Source organism: Mustela lutreola, chromosome 2, assembly GCF_030435805.1.
Source record: "Mustela lutreola isolate mMusLut2 chromosome 2, mMusLut2.pri, whole genome shotgun sequence".
Lineage (NCBI taxonomy): Eukaryota > Metazoa > Chordata > Mammalia > Carnivora > Mustelidae > Mustela > Mustela lutreola.
The window spans coordinates 212326393-212344219 of NC_081291.1; the positions used below are offsets into that span (position 1 = coordinate 212326393).

The 17827-nt window shown below is 49.5% G+C and overlaps 1 protein-coding gene across 2 annotated transcripts in view; it reads right to left on the reverse strand.

The window, feature by feature from the left end:
- Positions 1–11780, reverse strand: part of TIAM1 (TIAM Rac1 associated GEF 1) — a 383002-nt gene extending 371222 nt beyond the window's left edge. The window contains exon 1 of one of the 2 annotated variants that reach the window (XM_059164569.1): positions 11648–11780. The gene's annotated coding sequence lies outside the window, so the exon portion shown is untranslated. Of the gene's footprint in view, positions 1–11296; positions 11314–11647 lie in introns of those variants that run through there. The other variant, XM_059164572.1, reaches the window with a different exon arrangement.
- Between the last annotated feature and the right edge of the window lie 6047 nt (positions 11781–17827).

Below are 17827 nucleotides of genomic sequence, written 5' to 3' on the forward strand. Positions count from 1 at the left end.
TAATGACAGGCTCCCAGAAATCTTTTTCTTTAAGGCAGTTTGGATGGTTTGCCCAGGACCAAGGCTGTAGGCAGATTCCTTCCCCACATTAAACTTTAACTGTCAGGAGGGAGGAAACGGGAGAGGGGGAAAAAAAAAGACTCCTCTAATTTTTTTTTTAAAGATTTTATTTATTTATTTGACAGACAGAGATCAAAAGTGGGCAGAGAGGCAGGCAGAGAGAGAAGAGGGGAAGCAGGCCCCCCGCTGAGCAGAGAGCCCGATGTGGGGCTCGATCCCAGGACCCTGAGATCATGACTTGAGCCGAAGGCAGAGGCTTTAACCCATTGCGCCACCCGGGCGCCCCCAGGATGAACTTTTTTAAATCAACTCAAAAACAACAGATTGTGGCTCAGTCTTCTGCCTTCGACTTGAGACATGATCTTGCCGTCCTGGTATCGAGCCCCCCCAATCAGTGGAGAGTCTGCTTGTCTGTCTCCCTCTGCCCCTACCCACCCCCCAACCCTGCTCATGCTCTCTCACTTAAATAAAATCTTAAAAAAAAAAAAATACACTATTAAATTATTAATTAGTGAAAACCAGCTATGAGGTTTCATTTTTTAATTACAACACCATGTTAAAGTTCAATTGATATTCATAGATTGAAATGATGATTTCTAATCAGAGATTTCAAGATGAGATAATTACTCTAACATTCAAAAAATTTTTCTAAAATGTCACAGTGGATCTTGCACGGGACTCTTCTTCTGAAAATGTCTTTAATGCTGCATGAACCGCTTAGGAGGAGTAAGACTAGAGTGATCAGACTGCAAAGACTGCTCCTCCCGTAACGTTAACTGCCGCCAAGTGCAGGGCTAAGGACCAGCCGTTCGTTACACTGTTATTAGCACTACTGTGCAGTCATTAAGTGGGTGAATTTCTCAAGCACTGAGAAGCTCAAAACCCCTGAAGTTATTATCCAATTTTCTTTCTTGGGTTGCAGTCTTCATCTGTTTATAATCCAATTTTTAAAAACCTTCTATCCTAGGAGCGCCTGGGTGGCTCAGGCAGCTCAGTGTCCCAGCTCCTGGTTTCGGCTCAGGTCTTGATCTCAGGGTTGTGGGACCGATCACTGCATGTGGCGCCTGCTTAAGATTCTCGCTCTCTCCCTCCCTCTAAACAACAACAACAACAAAAAACGCTTTCCATCCTAAAAAGCATACCTTATTAATTTATTCCAACTAAAATAATAGCCAAAATAACCTGATGCTTGATTATTCATTATTAATCTGACATCTCATTTCCAAATATCTAGGAAACCCAAACTCCTTTCCCAAGAAATTTGAATATGTGTTCATAGTTTTTGTGTCTTTTGAATGCAGTATTGTGTCTTTTGAATTTGTGTCTTTTGGATTTCAACCTCAGTACTACTGACTACCAACCAGATCATTCTTTCTTCTAGGGACTGTCCTGTGCATCACAAAGTGTCAGCCTCTAGATGCCTGATTATCTCCTTATATCTAGATAGATACCAGTATAACCTCCCCAACGTGACAACCAAAAATATCTCCAGACATTGCCAAAGGTCCCTGGGGAGCAAACCGCCCTCAGTTAAGCACTTCTGTCCTAACATATAACACCAGCATATATCACCATATATCACCCAGCAGAAATTTAAGCCCAAAGCTGATGCCCAAAGACAGCTCACTTTCTAATTCTGCATATATTTCCTTCATGTAGCTCTGGTAAATAAATGACTGAATCATACACAGAGTTTTTGAAGTAAACAGACTATTGTTCTTTTTTTAAATGTGAAATCAAAGGGAGCCAAGAATATTCAAGAAAGAAAAGACAGTCTCTTCAATAAATGGTGCTGGGAAAATTGGATATTCACATGCTAAAGAATGAAACGTGACCCCTCTCTTATACCACTCTCAAAAATTAACTTGAGGCGCACTTGGGTGGCTCAGTGGGTTAAGCCTCTGCCTTTGGCTCAGGTCATGATCTCAGGGTTCTGGATGGAGCCTCACATCGGGCTCTCTGCTCTACAGGGAGCCTACTTCCCTCTCTTTCTGTGCCTCCTCTCTGCCTACTTGTGATCTCTCTCTGTCAAATAAATAAATAAAATCCTTTAAAAAATTAACTTGAAATGCATTAAAGACTTAAATGTAAGACAGAAACCACGACACTCCTAGAAGAAAACATAAGAAGACAGCTCCTTGACATGGGGCTTGGTAATGATTTTCTGGAAATCATGTCTAAAAGCACAGCAGCAGAATCAAAAATAAAGTGGGTCTATATCAAACTTAAAAGCTTCTACATGGCGGCACCTGGGTGGCTCAGTGGGTTAAAGCCTCTGCCTTCAGCTCAGGTCATGGTCCCAGGGTCCTGGGATCAAGCCCCGTGTCAATCTCTCTGCTCGACAGGGAGCCTGCTTCCTCCTCTCTCTCTGCCTGCCTCTCTGCCTACTTGTGATCTCTCTCTGTCAAATAAATAAATAAAATATTTTAAATAAATAAATAAACTCTTAAAAAAAAAAAAAAAAGGTTCTACATACCAAAAGAAACCACCAACAAAGTGAAAAAGCAACCCACCAAAATAGGAAAAAGGATTTGCAAGCCATCTATCCAATTAGGGGTGAATATCCAAAACATAAAAAGGGGAGGGGCTCAGTTGGTTAAGCTTCTGTCTCCCTTCAGCTCAAGCTGTGATCTCAGGGTCCTGAAATCAAGCCCCACATCAGGCTCTCTGCTCAGTTGGGAGTCTGCCTCCCCCTCTCACTCTTGCTCTGTGCTCTCGCGCGCGCTCTCTCTCTCTCTGTGTCCCTCTCAAATAAGTGTTTTAAAAAAAAAAGGGAACCCCTACAACTCAACAGCAAAACCCCAAATAACCCAATTAAGAAATGGGCAAAAGATCCGAATACACATTTCTCCAAAGAAGATACCTGAAGGGCCCGCAGCCACAGGAAAAGGGGCTCAGCATCTCTCAGCATCGGGGAAATGCAAAACCCGTGGTGAGATGTCACCTCGTCATCAACGGGCCATCATCAGAAGACAAAAGAGAGCAAAACACTGGGCAGGATGTGGGGACCCTGGAATCTTCATCCATTGCTGGTTGGAAATGTAAAAGGGTGCAGCCACTTTGAAAACAATCCGGCAGTTCCTCAGAATATTGGACAAGGAATTGCCATAGGACCCAGTAATCCTACCCCTAGAATTTGTAGTAATTACCCCTAGAATTTGACCCAGTCAAAAGGTGAAACCGACCCCAAAGTCCATCAATTAATAAATAAATGAATAAAAAGTGGTGTATCCACGTGGTGAAATATTACTGAGCAGTAGAAAGGAATTCTGACCCACGCTGCAACAGGGATGGCCCTTGAAACATGACCCTAAGCCAAAGAACACAGACACAAAAGGCCACATATTCTATAATCCCATTATGTGTAATATCCAGAACAGGCAAATCTACAGAGACGGATACATTCACGGTTACCAGAGGGGAAAGGGAGGCATGGGGACGGGAAGTGAATAGTAACAGGTAGGGGGTATCTTTTGGGGGTGATGAAAATGTTCTAGAATTGATCACGGTGAGGGCTGCCCAACTATAAATCTACCAAAACCACTGAATCGCACTTTAAGGAACTAAAGAGTGCGGTATGTAAATTATATATTAATAAAGCTGTTATCAAAACAAAAGCAACCTGGGGGTGCCCGGCTGGCTCCACTGGTAGAGCATGTGACTCGTGATCGGAGCCTTAGAAATTCAAGCCCCACATCAGGTAGAGATTGCACGGAGCACTGGCTGAGGTGCATAAACTATGAATTTTGGAACACATACACACAAAAAATTAAATTAAATTTTTTAAAAGACCTTAAAAAAATGAAATCTTTAAAAAAAGCAAAGCACAGAAGACCTCATCACACTTACAGAACAGGGTCTTACCATCTTGGTGGTGACGGAGGCTGGGGGTCTAGGGGGACAGGGGGGAGTTGAGAGAAAAGACAGATCAGGGTACCGCTATTCTCACTTTACAAAGGGGAGGTTAAAAGTCAGTCTTCGGAAGCGCCTGCATGGCTCAGTGGGTTAAGCCTCTGCCTTCCGCTCAGTCATGATCCAGGGTCCTGGGATCGAGTCCTGCATCAGGCTCTCTGCTCAGCAGGGAGCCTGCTTCCCCCCCCACCCCCACGCCGCCCGCCTCTCTCTCTTCTTGTGATCTCGGTCTGTCAAATAAATAAGTAAAATCTTAAAAAAAAAAAAAAAAGTCAGTCTTTGGTTGATGCAGCTAAATTAGAGATCTACAGGCGTAACAGAGCCTGAAGAATGATCAACATAAGAACTATAATGTAACCATCAAAAATCTGGAGTTAGAAGGAAGGCGGCAGGAAGCAACAAAGCAGCTAATGGGTCCTGCACCCCAGCAGAGAACAGACAAATTCAAGCGGTACTAGCACATTATTGAGAGATACAAAGACAACCACCGGAAGAGCAAAAAACAAAAGTGAACAAGAAGTGATCATTTCTGGAGAGTACAGGAGTGGGCGGGAGCAGAAAGGAATGGGAACAAAACGCTTTTCGTGGAAGCTCGCCCGTTCCAGGAGTTCGTCAGTGCTAGATGGAGTTATTTACACCTCGTTTTTAGAAAGAAATCAAACTTAGCATTCCCGGAGTTTAAGAACATGGATGAAAGAAGAATATGCTTGGCGGCGGGGGAAAAAAATTACAACTGGACTCCCATCGCTGAGTAAAAACTGTGATTTAAATATATTTGAGCCAGAGACTGCATCCAGATTAAGGCAAACTGGAAATGTACGTTAGATCCTTGAGAGAACAAGAAACGCACACAAAGCCCCAGCCCTCCGGATGGCAGAGGCCAAGAACCTCCTCTGGTCCCAGCTTCCCCATGGCAAGAATATTCAAAAGACCTAATAATGGGGGCACCTCAGTGGCTCAGTGGCATAAGCCTCTGCCTTTGGGTTGGGTCGTGATCCCGGGGTCCTGGGATCGAGCCCCCATCGGGCTCCCTGCTCAGCAGGGAGCCTGCTTCCCCCCCATCACCACCTGCTTCTCTGCCTACTTGTAATATCTCTCTCTCTATCAAATAAATAAATAAAATCTTAAACAAACAAACAAACAAAAAGACCTAAGAACAGTGGGATCCAAAGGACATTTCAGATGAAAGTAAGTACATATAGCACTCTCCATCCCCCCCAACAATGGACCCATTTATTTTTTTTTAAAGATTTTATTTATTTATTTGACAGAGAGAGATCACAAGTAGGCAGAAAGGCAGGCAAAGAGAGAGGAGGAAGCAGGCTCCCTGCTGAGCAGAGAGCCCGATGTGGGGCTCGATCCCAGGACCCCAGGACCATGACCTGAGCCAAAGGCAGTGACTTTAATCCACTGAGCCACCCAGGTCCCCCATGGACCCCTGTTTAAACACACATTGGAGTGCCTGGGTGGCTTCCCTTCCTCTCTCTCTCTCTCTCTGCCAGCCTCTCTGCCTACTTGTGATCTCTCTCTCTCTCTCTCTCTCTCTGTCAAATAAATAAAATCTTCAAAAAAAATAAAAAATAAATAAACACACATTAATCGCGGAAGGGTGGAGGTCAACACACAGCCCACCTCCAGAAGGCAGCAGAATTTGTGATTTCAGACATCACGAGAGTCACAACTCGGACACCTGGGACTTGATTCTGGACAGCTAAAGTAGGGCGCTCCTGAGGGCATCAGATGGTCAATCTGATTGGGACAATAGGTAAGAGGCACGACAGGAATGTCCTCGGGACCCGGGGAGCAGGGAAAGGGGTCCCCATGGCCCCCCGCAGGTCTCAGAACCCGGGGGCCTACGGCCTGCTCAGTGTCCTCACTTACCAAAGACAAGGACATCCTCCTGTCCTGGGAGGAGAAGGACACGCACATTTTGCAAAAAAAAGGTAAAAACTAACACATTACTTCAGTTGGGTCAGGCTCCTTTTAAGTCCAAAAACCCCAAAATCCACATAAGAAGTTCACAACAAGAATAAACCCACGGTTCTGAGTCTCCAGAATGCTGCCCAAACCTGGCTGATGGGTTCCAGAGGCTTCCACAGGCTCCCAGACCTCTCGGCTGGATATCTTCACTCGCCCGCCAGGGACCGCACTCTCCACCCAGCCCAGGGGACAAGGTGGGGTCAAGAGATCTTATCCCTTGGATCCCAAGATGCCTGAGCTGGTCAGGCTTTGGGCTGGAATCCTAAAGATGTCGGAGGCCTCCAACAGGGCTGGGGGAAAGGGGAGGCAAGACAGACCCCCCCCCCGTCCTCAGAGCCCCTCAGACTCAACCTGCAGCCATGAACCCCACCACTACTCTCTTTCTGAAGAGCAAAGGGTAGGAAACTCCAGACTCCGTGTCCATGGTCCCAATAATTTCACAGGGAGCATTTCCAGACCCATTCTGGGACCGCCACGTCCCCCTCCCCCAGAGCTGACCTGGTGGCCTTCCAGGGCCATGATCACCTCGGCAGAGGACAGAGGAATCCAGGAAAAGGAACCAGAACTGATCTCTACTTACAAGCAGCTCCCGGCCAAGGAGCAGGAGGACGAGGGCAGGCGGGAAGACAGGACAGCTCTGGGCTGCAGGCGGCCGTCGCCAAGACAGGTTCCTTCTGCAGAATATCCTGTCTCCTCCGTGGACAGAACAGTGCTTGGGGTTTTTAAGGAAAAGCAACTGAACCTCCATAACCTAATCTCTCGTGCCCTCCCCCGGCCCATCCCAGAGGAAAGCAGGTGGTAATGGGGGGAGGGGGCAGGGCGCCCAGGTCCACTGTCTTCCAACCACTCAATTCCTCTCACTTCTGTATACTGATCTGTTGGTCTTTATTTTTTTTTTTTTTTTAAGATTTTATTTACTCATTTGACAGACAGAGATCACAAGTAGGCAGAGAGGCAGGCGGGGTGGGGGGCTGGAAGCAGGCTCCCTGCTGAGCAGAAAGCCCAATACGATGGGGGAGGGGGGATGCGGGACTCAGGGCTCCATGGGACCCTGAGATCATGACCTGAGCCGAAGCCAGACGCTTTAACCCACTGAGCCACCCAGGCACCCCGATTTGCTGGTCTTGAATAAAATCACGTTCTGTGAGGGCAGTATTGAGGTTAAATAATACAGGTGGCTTTTGTTAAAACCCTCCTCCTTCGTAAATTCATAGTGGCGCTGGGCAGAAAGTGCCTTTCAAATCATAATTGGGTTTTATTGGAGAGCAAGATTCCAGGACCCCCATCTCCCTGGCAGCATCCAAGTGTCCTTCTAGGGAAAGGAACTCTGTGACAGCACCAGAACTCAAAGGACCTTGGCCCATGCTGTAACGCTCCATGCACTCAGCTGAAAAGAACCTTCCCCCCACGGAGCTCTGCCCGGCATCATCACCCTGTTCCACACGCTTTGGAGGCAACAACTGTCGGCGTCCTGTATCATAACAGTGGGGGGCACCCCTCCACTCACTTCTGCTACCGTTTCATGAACTGAGACCCCACTTGCAGGGGAATGCGAGCCTCTGGGCTCAGCCTCGGCCCACCAGGGAGGAGCCTCCTCAGTGAGCAAAAGAGCTCCAAGGTCTTCCAGAAGAATCTCACACAAGCACAGGAGGAATCTTTCTGTAACCACAGTCTAGACCTTTATGAATTTCTTAACGAGGTCCCTGGAGACCCCAGGAACAGTGAAAGTCTTATGCTGGAAGGGTTAGGAAGGAAGGGACAGGCATGGGGAAGGGGCTAGAAGGGAACAACCCACCTAACTATTAATATCCCATACCTTTTACACTGGAGCGTTGTTTTATTTTCAAAACACTCTGTTCCTGGCTGAGGACTGCTTTATCTTTCAGTGCCTTCTTTATACAATCTTTCACAAAAAAAAATTATATAATATAAATACATATATATATATGTGTATATATGTGTATACATATCATGGTAGGCCAAATCACTTACATATATATATATATATATATATATATATATGTATACACATATACATATGTATACACATACACATATGTATACACATACACACACACACACACACACACACACATATATATATATATATATATATATATATGTAAGTGATTTGGCCTACCATGATGAGAATTTTCCTTAGGAAACACAGGAGTGATTACTTATAGAAAACTGAACTCTTAGGGATGAAATGACCTGAAGTCTGGAATTGTAAAAAACTGAAAAATTTTGCTGAGGCCTGTTCTTCCTGGTCCTGTACTGAGAAAAATATAAACAAAAAGACAGACATACTCAGAAACACACACTCTACCCATCTGCTTATTTAGAAAGAAAAATGTGGATGTATCTAGACACACACGTCAGGGAGGCACAAACAGGAACACACACGGCCCCCATGAGACCATGTTTGCGACACAAGAGTCCAATGGCTGGAGACGGTAGAAATGCGATCTCTATATTCTCACCTGCCTCCCTCGAGTCCACTAAAGCCCAGTCCCACAAAATGTTTCTCCAGCAGACCACAAGCTCCTTGTGGAGAGGAAAGAACCAACTGCCCACCAGCACACCCAGAAGGCCCTCAACAAAGCTCTGGGGAAGGGATTTCTGGCCAGGGGCTGATAAAACCCTGGGGCTCAGGAGTCCACCCCAAAACTGCAGGAATTTGGGCAAATTTTGGCAGGGAGGAGACTGGACCAGGGCGGCCCTTCCTTTCCGCTCTGGGGGGAGGAGAGGAAAGCTGGGAGGGAGAATTTGCAGAGGGAAAGGAGAGAAGTCTTTGTCCCAGCTCCTCAGATGAGCATTAGAGAGGAGTTAAATTGTCAGCTAATGAGATTTCCGAACCACGTGCTCCCTTTTAAGTCTAGGCCCCCAATTGATTTGATCCCCCGACGACAGTAGGGGGCACAGCTGCCGTTCAGCATCCCTAGGGGCCAGAGAATTCCCAGAACAAGCGCAAGAAGGCTCAGAATCATCGCTGGGAGAACATTAAATAGGTTATCTCGTATATTAATTGAAAACTAGCAATAACGTTACGGGCTCGTTCTGTCGGAGGGCGTCCACCTCCTTGGGGTGACTGAGGCAGGCCCAGGGAGCAGAATGGCATTGGGGGAATTCCCTGGGGGCTCCCGCATCCCCTGGACAGACTACAAGTCCCTCACCTGGTTTCTGTCTGTCTGTATGCTCTTCTGGGCCGCCTAAGACCCCAAAAGTCCATGTTCAAAGGAAAGGTTACCGGACCTAGCTCAGTGATTTGCCCCAACCAGCAAAAGGGTGTGGAAACTAGAAACATTTCTCTCAACACTGTCTTATTTTGTAGCCAAAGCCTGAGATTGTCTCTTTGCAACTCTCTCATTTGGGGTTGTAGAGGAATTTTTCTTGCTTTTGTTTTTTGTGTATGAAACTGGCTTCGCTCTGCCCTAAAAAAAGATTCGCAAGACTGAGCTGGTGGGCAGAGGAATAACAAGTCAAAACACATTGATGGTATTTTGAAGACACTTGATGAAATCAATTCTCCCTTCTACCTGCCCTGGTTAGCCCACAGCCTCCACCTTGGGTTTACTTCTCTATTCAAAGATAATTACTTAGCAACTTTGGTGTTTACAGGCCAAGACAACCTCCCTGGCCGGGCTCTTTACAGCCGGGTACAAAAGAGCATTTTCTAGAAAAACCAAAGATTTACTAAACTTCTGCCGCAAGACCCGGCTCAAATTTCACTTCTACCAGGAAGTGTTCTCTCCCTGCCTTCAGGTATCTCTTTGTTCAAACCTCCCTCCATCCGGGCCCTGAACACTTTGCTCGGCTGCCATTGGTTCAAGTTTTCCTCCTCCAAACCCAGGCCTGGGCCTCAGCATGGCCTCCAGAAGAAGGAGGGAAGAAGAAATAACTGAAACCTAATGGAAATTCAAACACATAAAAAAGGAGCTGAAAGCGATTAGATAACTATAATTAAACCTGAGGCCAAGTAAAACAATCCTTGAGGCTGAAAACAATCCTTCCAGCTTTCTAAAATAAAATAGAAGCCAGGAAAGAACAGCAGAAAAGGGAAAGACAGCGTTCTATCCCCTGGAAAAGATTCCCTCTAAAGGGAAACAACATTCCAGTGTTTCATTTGTGGCAGTCAGTGTGCTAAACTGATTATTTTTATGGTCGTTCAAATCCCCAACCCCATCCCTCCAACAAAGGGGAATACACGTTATCCCCACTTTACAGACTCGGAAACTGAGACGCAGGGAGACTAAGCAGCTCGGCCTGGCTCACTCAGTTTGTGAGTGACACTGAACAGATACTGAAGCCCGAATTTGTCTGATCTCAGCACCCAGGCTCTCAACCTCTTCTCCAGCTCAAAGTGTGCACGGAGCCCGCACGCATGGGTAAGCCGATCGCTACCGCCCGGACTCAAGGATCCCCACAGCTGCTCCGCGGGGCCGCGTGGGTACCAGAAAACCGGGCATGGATTGGCCAGCGTCCCCAAGGGCTCGCGCGCGTCCTTCAAGACTTGCCAGCACGCAGGAAAAGGCAGGCTCGGAATCAACCTGGGCTGATCCGGAGGCAAGGCCAGAGGATGCTACTAGGAGGGCGGTGAGCTTGGCTCGGTCAGCGCCCCGACGGCCGTCAATCTGGGAGAGCTCCTAGCCCGGACAAGGCGTCTCTGGGTGCACGGGGCCTGGGGGCGCCGCGCGCGGCGGGACTCGGCGCGAAGGCGCCGTCTAGTCGTCTTTTCCCTGCAGCATCTCTCCCGGAGGCCGGGGGAGGGGGCGTCACCTGACAGCACGCACCAACTTCTCCCAGCTCGGAGGGGGCGCGCGGCTGCAGCCTCGGCCGGGGGAGCGCAGCGCGCGGCTCTCGCCCAATGGCGAGGTCTGTAAACAAAAGCGGGCCCCACGCGGGTCCCCCACCGGGCGGTGAGCCGCGCCGCGCAGCAGCAGCCGAGCAGCAGAGCCCGCGAGAGGGCGAGGCGGGATCAGGATCAGGATCCGGCTCCGGGAGTCCACGCACAGCCCCCGGGGCCCGCACCCGGACCATTGTCTGCGCGCGCGCAGACTACCGCTTTAAATGCCTCCTCCCCGGTCAGCCGCGGGTCCCCGGCCCTAGGTGCCGGTCCCCAGGCTCTCCGCCCCGGGTGTCCGGCCCTGATCGCGGCGCGGATCGCCAAGGTGAGCGCCCGTAACGTCGCCGAAAACCCAGGCCTGGAGGTGCCCAAGTCAGGGACGGAGACACACACACACAGACACACACGCGCGCGCACGCACACGCACGCCCTCCCCGAAGTTGATAAAAATCAGCCGACAAATACAAAGTGCCGCCGCCGCCGCAGGTCAGCGCCGACCTCCTGCTGCCGAGAGGACCGAATGCCAACGTCTGGACACTGTCACTTTCACTCGGCACCGGGCACCTGGGCGCCTCGAGCTCGTCTCCCTCCCGACAGCTGCCTCGCGCGAGGGATGTCTCCTCCAGCCTCCCGCGTCGCCAGCTCCTCACCTTCCAAGTGTGTGAACACGAAAACAATACGAGTAAAGCCCGATCGGGGGGAGCTAGGACCCGCCGGGAGCCCCAGTGTGCGGGAGACAGGGGTCAGGACGTGCCCGCCACAGGCAGAGCGGCTCAGGGCATCCTCACCGCGGTCCCTCGGGGCGGCTTCGGACAGCTGGCCCGCGCCCTCCAGGCCCGCGGTACTCACCCGCGACGCGCGTCCCGGATCTCCGCGACGGGGCCGCGGACAATGCGGGGACGCGGGGCTCCTGGGGCTGCGGGCGCCGAGGCGTTCGCGGCGCTGCAGAGCTGCGCGCCCGACGGCGGCGGCGCTGCTCGGCCCGGCCGCTCTCCGGCCCGCTCGCCGTCTGCCAATGGGAGCTGTCAGGGCGCCTCTGCCGGCGGCCTCGGGGGCGGAGCCACGGGAGCCCGTGGGAAACCGAGCTCCGATTGGGTCGCCTGACAATCGCTCCGCCTCCAGGCGCCCAATCAGAGGCGGTGGATACAGGAGCGGGGCGTTCAGAGTTGGGCAGGAGAGTGACAACAGGAGCACGCTGGGTACCCGCGCTGCATCCCGGCCCGTGGCGCCCGGCTGGAAGGATGCGGGCGCCGCGCGTCCCGGCGCTGCCACCCCGCAAGGCGCCGGCGGCGAGGCCTGGGGAAAGCAGTGGAAAGCCGCCGAGGCGCGGCGGGCTGGGGAACGGCGAGGGAGCCCTAACAAAGCAGCTTCGGGAGGGCCGAGCGGCCTCCGCCTCCTCCGGCTATAGGTCGGCGAAGCTGCCTGTCACTCTGCATAGGTGGAGGTGGCCAATGACGTACAGAGAAGGAGCTCGAGTTGGCGCGCGCGCGCGGCTTGGCATCAGTGGGATTGGTCGGAGGTAAAGGATTTTCCTGCCACCTAAGGCTGAGAGGGAAGGGGAACGGAACGGGGGAGGGGAAGAGCCAAAAAGCGTACCTGCGACACGTGGTCTGGCTCGGGAGGCGTGTGCCTGGCTCTAGGGGGAGACAGGAACTTTTTTACGAGAGGCAGAAAAGCCTTAACGTAATCCCTCCCTGTGGATCGTGGGGGATGTTAGCGCCAGCCGGGCTCCAGGTGGGGCACGGTGGCCTTAACCGAATCCTGGGGAGCCCTGGACTCCCCAAGGTGACTCACCTTACCCAGCGAGTGAAATTAAAATCACAGCGCGGGGCTTGGGCCCTACATTCACCTACTGGGCAGAATACGGGACCGGCAAGGTCCACACAGAACTCCTGGTTCCTTCTGCAAAATCCGGAAATGATGCTTGCCCTTTACCTTTCGCAAGCTTGTGGGGGACACTGAAGTCGGGACGTGACGGTAGAGACTAACGAAGCTTTCCTCACATCGGGACGGTGCCCCCTCCTCCCTTTAAGAGCTTAGACTTCACCATAAAGAGCAAAACTGGGGCGGGGGGGGGGGGGGTGCGGGGTGCGCCGGGGTGGCTCGGTGGGTTAAAGCCTCTGCCTTCAGCCCAGGTCGTGATCCCAGCGTGTTGGGATCGAGCCCCTCATCAGGCTCTCTGCTTGGCGGGAAGCCTTCTTCCTCCTCTCTCTCTCTCCCCGCCTACTTGTGATCTCTGTTTGTCAAATAAAGCAATTTAAAAAAAAAAAAGAAAGAAAGAACAAAGCCTGGGGTTAATATTCCTTAACAACCTGGGGGGTGGGAAGGCCTGGGCTCCCCGGGTTACCTGGTTGAAAACAAAAGCCATTGCCTGTGTCCTAGAGGATAAACCTGACTGGAAAACTAAAAATCACTCCCTGATGACTTCTCCCTCCCCCTTCTCCCTTCTGTTCTCACCTACTTGCCAAATCCATGCCCTCCCCCGGACTTCTCTTGCCAGACCACATCAAAGGCCTTCAGTGTCTTTGTACCCCATCCCTCCTGAAATCTAGTCTCCCCTCTGCAGAATCATCCTTCTAAACAGAAAAATTTCATTTGTGCTCCCTCACCATTGGGCTCCTCACTTTTTGTCCAGAATACCAACCCCCTCCCAGCCCCTCTAATTTCCCATCATGTAACTAGCTCCTACCCATTCTTCAGAACCTAGTTTTGCAGGCAATGCGTCCATGCAGTAGACATTTGCTGAATTCCAACTGTGCAGCGATCTTGTGGACACTGGAAACCTCCTGTATCCAGTCAAAGTTAGAGATCCACATACCCTGCCCCCAGGGCTCCCACTTCCCCCTGTACTGAGGCTGAAATTGCCAGTTACATGTCCTCTGCCACCAGCACAGCACTCCACTCCATCCAGAATCTCATCTGTCTTGTTCTCTTCTGTTTCCCAGTGCCTACCACAGTTCTTGGCATATTGGGGGCACTCAAAAATATTTAATCAATAAATAGAGAGGAGCTATAATTAGGGGTAAGAGCTTGGAAGATCTGAAGTGCTTCTAAGGCATCCGTTTTGAAAAAAATGATTAGGATAGTAGTCAAGAGTGGTATGTCCACCAGGTGCCAGGATGGGTGTTACAGGGAGCTTTCCGAGTGAAGTTTGTGAGATTTTCCAAAAGACATCATTTCAAAAAACTACCTTCATCTCAGCCGATACCTTGCCCAAGCTTCTCAATGGAGAATCAATCATTCCTTGGCAAAGCTTTCATTTCATGAGAAAAGAGCAATTTCTTAAGTGGTTACAAGTCATCATATTGGAGGAATATATATATACATTCATATATATATATATATATATATATATATTTATTTATTTTTTTTTTTTTTTTTTTTTTTTTAGTTTTCCCCCAAGTATGTTCAGAAGTGCATTTGGCCGGGACTGCCTACTCTCAACTCACAGTTCATCATTTTCTAGCTATGCCCTGGGCAAGTGACTTTACACCTCTATGCCTCGGTTTCCCCATCCTTATAACTGATATGACAGTAGTGCCCACCATATAGGGTTGGTATGAGGATGAATGAGTTCATATTAGGCATGAGCTTAGAAGAGTGCCTGGCACATAGTAACATTAAACAATGTTTATGAAAGAAACATCTCCCAGGGTGCCAGGGTGGCTCCGTCGGTTAAGCGTCCCACTCTTGATTTCAGCTCAGGTCATGATCTCAGAGTCGTGAGATCCAGCCCCGAGTCCGGCTCCATGCTGAGCAAGGAGTCTGCTTGAGATTGAGTCCTTCCCCCTCTTACCCCTCCCCCTGCTCATGCTCTCTCTCTCTCTAAAATAAATAACAAATCTTTAAAGATACATAAACAAACATTTTCCACTGGAGATGCATGGTGTGGCACGTGCTGAGGCCTCCTGTGTCAGTGGCCGGTTCGAGCTCTCATTGCCTTGCTCAGGGCTGCCGCCATCTTGGCCCTGCTGTTAAGGAGGTGCCATTGTTGCAAGGTGAACGTCAGATGAATCCTGAGTGGCCAGCTGGTAGCCTTGGGCATAGCTCCTGATGCTCCTAAGACATCTGAAAAGCGATTAAGAGCACTCAGGAGTTAGACTGGCTGGTTTGGACCCAAGCTCCACCGCTTTCCAGCTCTGAAGCCTTCGGCACCATGCTTGATCTTTCGCAAACCTCACTTTCTCATGCTATAAAATAGGAGTAACCACGTAACCCGTAAAGACGTTAAGGGGGTTAAAAAGAGGTCACACACTGCATACCATATGCACTCATAAAAGTTCTTGAGTTTTACCAAGTTAACTAAAGACTCTGAGTCACAGTGGCCTGATCTTTGAAATGGAATAGTGAGCGGCGCCCGGCTGGCTCAGTTGGTGGAGTGAGCAAATCTGGATCTCAGGATCATGAATTCAAGCCCCACAGTGGGCACCGAGAAAGGAGAGAGGGAGCGAGAAAGGGAGGAAATGAAATTAGAAAGGGAATAATGACATTTCATTAAGTGGTTGAAAACCCTGAATGAGATGTTATGAGAAAGGCTTAGCCCTGTCCATAAAGGGGAGATGGGTCTAGAGGAAACCACCATGTGGGCTCTTCCCATCATCCACTCTCTCCCCGAGCCCCACCTACATCAACACGTCAGGGCTTGGGCTCTCCGAATCAGCTCAGGGCCAACCACAGGAGACTTTCCCACTGTCATGATGCTACCACAGAGATGAACAGAATTAAGCTCATCCCGCCTTTGGCTACTTTTCTTTTCTTTTCTTTTTTAAGTGTTTATTTATTTATTTATTTGACGGAGAGATCACAACTAGGCAGAGAGGCAGGCAGAGAGAGAGGAGGAGGAAGCAGGCTCCCCTCGGAGCAGAGATCCCGATGTGGGGCTCGATCCCAGGACCCTGGGATCATGACCTGAGCCGAAGGCAGAGGCTTTAACCCACGGAGCCACCCAGGCGCCCTGCGTTGGCTACATTTCTTGAACTCAAAAGCTACTGCAGGTTTTTGTGCCGTTTCTCGTCCACTTCGCACGTCTCTGGTTGCTTCCCACTGTGGCGGAGAGAAGGGGGCATTTTGATTAAAACACAGACAAATACCATCTGGCAGAGTCTTCTGGCTTCCCATCTCCGGAGGACACTCTTGACATCTGAAGAAAACAGCATTAGCATGAAGGGGAAAATGGAGTGGTCAAAGGCAGAATAAGGGTTTAGGATAAGCTAATGGGCAGAAATCACGTTTCTAGTACATGGCCTCAACTCCAGCCACAAGTCAACGTTTTTTCCCTGCTGTTGACTATAAGCCTCACAAAATACAAAGGCAGGTATGTTCCAAGTGGCCCTCCTTAGTAAGGCTACAGCACAGACATGAGCCCACGTCCTTTTCCCAGCAGCCTTGTGTCACCTCTGTTCCTGACCTGGCCTTCCATTTGATCAGGGCTCCCTAGGGGCACCGCTAGGGTCTGTTTGGGTCACTGTTATACCCCTTGTGTCTAGAACAGAGCCTGGCCCGTAGAAAGCAATCAAGGTTCATGGACTGAACAGAGGCTAGCCTCTTGAACTCCCCGCTATGAGGAGTTTAATATTTTCTTTTTTGTCATTTAGTTGTGGTGGCCCTCTTTAGGAAAGAATGGGAGGCAGCCCATAAGAACACCTCTCTCTAGTTGGGTTTCCCTCATGGGAAAGAGGGCACCGCTAGTGTAGTGTTGTCTCCAACAAATTTAAGCTCCTGGAGGGTATGCTTTACTCTCCTGGAGCTTGAACCCTGTGTTCAATAAAAACTTGCTACAGAAGCACTTACTGGCTGAGTTCTCATTTACTTGAAACCCACCAGGAGAGAGATGAGAATTTGGTTTCTCGAAGCATCTGTTGATAAATTTGTCAGTCTCTTGCCAAGACCCCTTTAGCCCATTAATCCCCCTACTCCTGAGTTAGAGAGATTAGCAGATAAGGCTAAAATCTAAAATGGAAAAGTTTAGGGTACCTGGGTGGCTCAATCAGTTAAGCATCCAACTCTTGATTTCAGCTCAGGTCATGATCTCAGGGTCCTGGGATGGAGCCCCACGTGGACACCACACTCAGCAGGGAGAGTGCTTGAGATCCTCTCTCTCTCTCTCTCTCTCTCTCAAATAAAAATAAATAAATAAAATCTTTTAAAAAATAAAATGGAATAAATCTATTTAGTCCTATCTTACTGGCCTCTTTTTTTTTTTTTTTTTAACCTTTCTGAGATATTCTCAAGCCAACCAGTCAGGTAACTAATGAATTCAGTTTTTGTTTCGTTTTGTTTTTATTTATGTATTTGACAGACACAGCAAGAGAGAGAACACAAGCAGGCAGAGTGGAAGAAGGAGAAGCAGGCTTCCTCCTAAGCAGAGAGCCTGATACGGGGCTCGATCCCAGGACCCTGGGACCACAACCTGAGCCGAAGACAGACGCTCAACGACTGAGCCACGCAGGCGCCCTCCCAGGTTTCTGCTAATAGGTCCAGAGAGGGTAAACCTCTGCCTTCTGAATTTAGGAAGGCATTGCTAGAGTGGTTCTCTTCTGAGGTCCACTCCTCTAGAACTTTGCTGGGTTTTCTGATGCACAGCTGGCAGACCCCTTCCAAACCTGGCCTGAGTGTTTCCAGGAGCCCCACCTTTCAGACCTACAATACCCCCACACCCATCCAGAGAGCACAGACTTAGTAGATAGGACTCTAACTCTAGCCGCTCTAATGGGATTTACAAGTGCCATAAGAGTGATACAAACTGGTTTAATCTATACATGTCTGGAATGATAAGTATAATGGATGATGAACACACTATTTCATTGAAAGTGATAAGGCTTTTGAAATTACCTGGAAGGAAGGAGGGAGGGAGGGAATGAGAAGAAGAGGAGAAAGGAAAGAAGGAAGGAAAACAAAAAGAGGCACCAATCAATACCCCAGAATTTCCATCAGGACACTTAACCCTACCTGGCTCCTGAGCCAACTTCATCCAAGACAAGTCCAAGGGACGTATGATCTGTGCGGTCCCACGGGGGTCCTGCACTCAGA